General features: G+C 35.1%; 1 protein-coding gene across 1 annotated transcript in view; it reads left to right on the top strand.

Annotated features, from left to right (window-relative positions):
• LOC144972596 (uncharacterized) overlaps window positions 1-6,000 on the top strand; it is a 277,443-nt gene that overhangs the window by 32,456 nt on the left and 238,987 nt on the right. The window lies entirely within an intron of this gene.

Raw genomic sequence — 6,000 nt, 5'->3', positions numbered from 1 at the left:
AAGCTGCAACTTGTGGATATGGGTGAAATTTGACCGTTTTTGTGTGGGAAAAATTATCTTCGTAGTAAATAGCAGTATCTTAACCGTATCCATTACTTTAAAGACAGAATGGTCGGGAGAACGGTCGTCTTCGCCTTACTGGTGAGCCGGTCAGTTAAGGAATTTCTTTGATGACGTAAAAGTGACATCACTTCCCCACCCGATGGGGAAACGGTTGGGGGAAAGACGAGAAAGGAATGCCTTTGATTGTCACCGACATCTGCATATGATTACAGCCTGACGACAGGGGTACTGTTATATAGAGAAAAAAACGAAAGGCCCCGTAGAATGTATCGAGCTTTGGCTGTGAGCAGACCAGTACTATCAGTAGACAATTGGTCAGAATCAGCGTGGGTGCGCAACCGGATGCGCGGGTTGACGGAGGTAGGAAACAATAACAAACCTACATGGTTGCCATTACCTCCACCATCATTCTCGCTCACGGTTTGTGGAAAGCACTTCATTACAGGCACGTAATAGTGAATCTAGTTTTTGTTTTGAACATTTCTATTATTATTCTTTGTAAATTGACCCATATTAAAAGAAACATACAAACAAAACAGGCATGACCAGTCACTAACAATGCCGTGTAGTGTGTAGACAGTAACACAGTACGGTGAACATGACTGACACTGGGATCGGAATGTCGGAACCCATGAGTCGTTCGCAACTCTGCCTCACGTATTCATTTAATCAGTCAATTTAATTTTTATTAAGCTTGCGTAAAACATACAAACAAAAAAGACATGACCAGTCACTAACAATGCAGTGTAGTGTGTAGACAGTAACACGGTACGGTGAACATGAATGACACTGGGATCGAATGTCGGAACACAGTAGTCGTTCGCAACTCAGCCTCGCGTACTCATTTAATCAGTCAATTTAAATTTCATTTAGCTTGCCTATTCTTCAAGTTTATGATATATTCACTTTTTCTATTTAAAAAGGGTAATCCAAACAGACCATAAAAACGATTTTATAATAAGCCGACTTCAACTTCCATCACTTACGACACGAACTTATTTTGGGTGGGTTTTTTTAACAAAGCCGTTTGACTCAAACTAAAGCTTCGGCATTGGATAAGGAGCGAGGTCCCTGTTGCCATCTTGCTTAGTTTATACAGAGACTGGGTTGCCGGCTTGGCTGTTCTTGATAAATAGTAGTAAATAGCACAACCTTGTGCAATGAGAGATAGAGAGAGAGAGAGATTTTGAACAAAAAACGAATATCTCTCTCTCTCTCTTACCCTCTCTCTCTCTCTCTTGCCCTCTCTCTCTCTCTCTACTCTCTCTCTCTTCTCTCTCTCTCTCTCTCTCTCTCCCTCTCTCTCTCTCTTCCTATTTCATCTGTCACACTGTTTGACAATCTTCTTCACCTGGCTCACTTGTACTTGTAATATCGGGTGTAAGGTAAAATTTTGAACAATTATTATTATTTATAAAATGCAGAAACTTTGCAAATAAACCGATAGACTAGATATTAATTCGATTCGAAAAGTGAAACACAAAAGGAGAATTTGCGAATACCCGGTCCAGACATAAGCGTCATGGTCTTATTTATAAAGTGCAGAATCTTTGCAAATAAACGGATAAAATAGAGATTAATTCGATTCGAAAAGTGGAACACAAAAGCAGAATTTGCGAATGCCCGGTCCAGACATAAGTGTTATGGTCTTATTTATAAAATCTAGAAACTTTGAAAATAAACGGACAAGATAGAGATTCATTCGATTCGAAAAGTGGAACACAAAAGCAGAATTTGCGAATGCCCGGTCCAGACATAAGCGTTATGGTCTTATTTATAAAGTGCAGAAACTTTGCAAATAAACGGATAAGATAGAGATTCATTCGATTCGAAAAGTGGAACACAAAAGCAGAATTTGCGAATGCCCGGTCCAGACATAAGCGCTATGGTCTTATTTATAAAGTGCAGAAACTTTGCAAATAAACGGATAAGATAGAGATTCATTCGATTCGAAAAGTGGAACACAAAAGCAGAATTTGCGAATGCCCGGTCCAGACATAAGCGCTATGGTCTTATTTATAAAGTGCAGAAACTTTGCAAATAAACGGATAAGATAGAGATTCATTCGATTCGAAAAGTGGAACACAAAAGCAGAATCTGCGAATGCCCGGTCCAGACATAAGCGTTATGGTCTTATTTATAAAGTGCAGAAACTTTGCAAATAAACGGATAGACTAGATGTTATTTCGATTCGAAAAGTGGAACACAAAAGGAAAATTTGCGAATACCCAGTCCAGACATAAGCGTCATAGTCCTATTTATAAAGTACAGAATCTTTGCAAATAGACGGATAAAATAGAGATTAATTCGATTCGAAAAGTGGAACACAAAAGCAGAATTTGCGAATGCCCGGTCCAGACATAAGCGCTATGGTCTTATTTATAAAGTGCAGAAACTTTGCAAATAAACGGATAAGATAGAGATTCATTCGATTCGAAAAGTGGAACACAAAAGCAGAATCTGCGAATGCCCGGTCCAGACATAAGCGTTATGGTCTTATTTATAAAGTGCAGAAACTTTGCAAATAAACGGATAGACTAGATGTTATTTCGATTCGAAAAGTGGAACACAAAGGAGAAATTTGCGAATACCCAGTCCAGAAATAAGCGTCATAGTCCTATTTATAAAGTACAGAATCTTTGCAAATAGACGGATAAAATAGAGATTAATTCGATTCGAAAAGTGGAACACAAAAGCAGAATTTGCGAATGCCCGGTCCAGACATAAGCGCTATGGTCTTATTTATAAAGTGCAGAAACTTTGCAAATAAACGGATAAGATAGAGATTCATTCGATTCGAAAAGTGGAACACAAAAGCAGAATCTGCGAATGCCCGGTCCAGACATAAGCGTTATGGTCTTATTTATAAAGTGCAGAAACTTTGCAAATAAACGGATAGACTAGATGTTATTTCGATTCGAAAAGTGGAACACAAAAGCAGAATTTGCGAATGCCCGGTCCAGACATAAGCGCTATGGTCTTATTTATAAAGTGCAGAAACTTTGCAAATAAACGGAAAAAACAGATTAATTCTAATCGAACAGTGGAACACAAAGGCAGAATCTGCGAACAACCGGTCCAGACATAAGCGTTATGGTCTTATTTATAAAATCTAGAAACTTTGCAAATAAACGGATAAAATAGAGATTAATTCGATTCGAAAAGTGGAACACAAAAGCAGAATTTGCGAATGCCCGGTCCAGACATAAGCGTTATGGTCTTATTAATAAAATGCAGAAACTTTGCAAATAAACGGATAGACTAGATATTAATTCGATTCGAAAAGTGGAACACAAAAGCAGAATTTGCGAATGCCCGGTCCAGACATAAGCGCTATGGTCTTATTTATAAAGTGCAGAAACTTTGCAAATAAACGGAAAAAATAGAGATTAATTCTAATCGAACAGTGGAACACAAAGGCAGAATTTGCGAACAACCGGTCCAGACATAAGCGTTATGGTCTTATTTATAAAGTGCAGAAAATTTGCAAATAAACGGATAAGATAGAGATATATTCGATTCGAAAAGTGGAACACAAAAGCAGAATTTGTGAATACCCGGTCCAGGCATAAGCGTCATGGTCTTGTTTAAATGAAACAATGCCATTTAAAAAAATATATGGTCAATGAGTAATTAAGCTAAATATGCGGAGTTCAAATAGATAATTTGATCTGTGAATTATTTTTATTATTAGCTGTTTTTATTCTCCATCATTTAGGTTATGTGATTAAGTTTATAATTGAAATACAAACTTTATCTCACTTATCAATGTTTTGCAATAAAGGAGAGTGTGAGTGAACCTGAGCAAAGGAAATTATTTGAGAGAGTGATATTTATCATGCTTTTCAGTTTGTAGTTGAATTCTAGAATGGATTCTTTATAGTTCTCATTGATTGTATGTCAGTATGTCAGTCTTTAGGACACCGATTACCCTAATGCGGCCACAATTTACAATGTGACGGCCACAAGCCCGTTAAACACAGAGTGGGGTATTGTTTTTGCAAGTAATGCTATGGTTTTAATAGGATATCTGTCTCCTATTAAAATACATTCCTGTGTTGGATTTTGGATTAAATTCATGTCTTCTTCGGATTTTGGGATATTTAATTTTCATGGATTGTGATTGTGATTTTCAAGACTATTAATGTAAGTAAATGCCCAAATAGATATTTTTATTCATTTATTCTTTATTTATTTTTTTTAGTTTTGTTTTGTTTTGAAGCATTTATTATAAGAAATATTGTACATATGCACTTATACACCAAAGACTATATCCTTTCAACTGCTTATTATATTATTATTATTATTATTATTATTATTATTATTATTATTATTATTATTATTATTATTATTATTATTATTATTATTATTATTATTATTATTATTATTATTATTATTATTATTATTATTATTATTATTATTATTATTATTATTATTATTATTATTATATATATATATTAATATAATAATAATAATAATAATAATAATAATAATAATAATAATAATAATAATATAATAATAATAATAATAATAATAATAATAATAATAATAAGTGCATTGAGTGAAATCCCAATCATGGTTGCCCAAATAAAACTGGCGCTAGAATCCCGACTACCTGTCTAAACGAATGTTGTTTGTACGATACATACTAACTACACGTTCAATATCGGGGGCAGAAAATATACGTTTGGTTTTATGAAATTAAAACAGTAGTCCCACATTGTTCTTTGATGTTATTTGTGGTTGCATTTGCTTTGAAACTTACACATTATATTGTGTTACATTGTTTACAAAATATTTCTGGTACTCGTATGCATGTGTAGTCAACGGACCACCGGTCAATCGTGTTCTTTATTATTTTATTATTAATTTTGGCTTGACATCTTACATATGTGAATTTGACAGGTTGTTATGGATGGTAATTATAACATTAAGTGATTTTTAAACATTTTTACGGCGTTTTAAATGTCTTTCTTGCATTCATTGCCGAGCACCTCCACTTTTCTGTTACTATTTTAACGATCAGCTGATTTTCTCTTGCCTCCCCTTTAATTTCGCGGACTTTTTTCAGAACGAGGCGTGGGAGTGGCGAATGGTCTCAGCGCATTTAGATTATCCCATGTTTTAAAGCCGTCTTCATTTAATGGTCTGCAAACTACGCTATGAAAACTTTAGCTATCTTTGACGATTTTTTTTTTGTTGTTTCTTCACATTAGGTATTACATTTGAGTCGCACTTTTGCTATTCAGAAATAGAAGGATGTCATTTAAGTTTCGATTGGTTTTTACTCAATTTGGTCATGTAATGTGGGTTAATGTAGATAAATGTATGACTTTTCCTTTAGAAGATGGTGAAAACCAGATGCAAATATCTTTAACGGGTTTAGAGTAAAATGTCTTTGAAATCAGGGAAATATTTTATGGACACCCTGTATTTTTCGATGTAAAATTAATTTCACGTAGCATAATTATTTTTCTATTTCTCGTTCTCTCTCGTTAGTTTTAACAAAACACAGTAGTACTAGTAGTGGTAGTAGTAGTAGTAGTAGTAGTAGTAGTAGTAGTAGTAGTAGTAGTAGTAGTAGTAGTAGTAGTAGTAGTAGTAGTAGTAGCAGTAGTAGTAATAGCTGTAGTAGTAGTAGTAGTAGTAGTAGTAGTAGTAGTAGTAGTAGTAGTAGTAGTAGTAGTAGTAGTAGTAATAGTAGCAGTAGTAGTAATAGTAGAAGTAGTAGTAGTAGTAGTAGTAGTAGTAGTAGTAGGAGGAGGAGGAGGAGGAGGAGGAGGAGGAGGAGGTGGAGGAGGAGGAGGAGGAGGAGGAGGAGTGGTAGTAGTAGTCTCAGTAATAGTAGTAGGAGTAGTAGTAGTAGTAGTAGTAGTAGTAGTAGTAGTAGTAGTAGTAGTAGTAGTAGTAGGAGGAGGAGGAGGAGGAGGAGGAGGA

The sequence above is a fragment of the Berghia stephanieae genome, chromosome 5 (assembly GCF_034508935.2).
Source record: "Berghia stephanieae isolate SIO BIC M18660-M18661 chromosome 5, UCSD_Bste_1.3, whole genome shotgun sequence".
Classification (NCBI taxonomy): Eukaryota; Metazoa; Mollusca; class Gastropoda; order Nudibranchia; family Aeolidiidae; genus Berghia; species Berghia stephanieae.
Note: the sequence above shows the minus strand (reverse complement) of the source record. Positions and strands in the feature narration are given on the sequence as shown.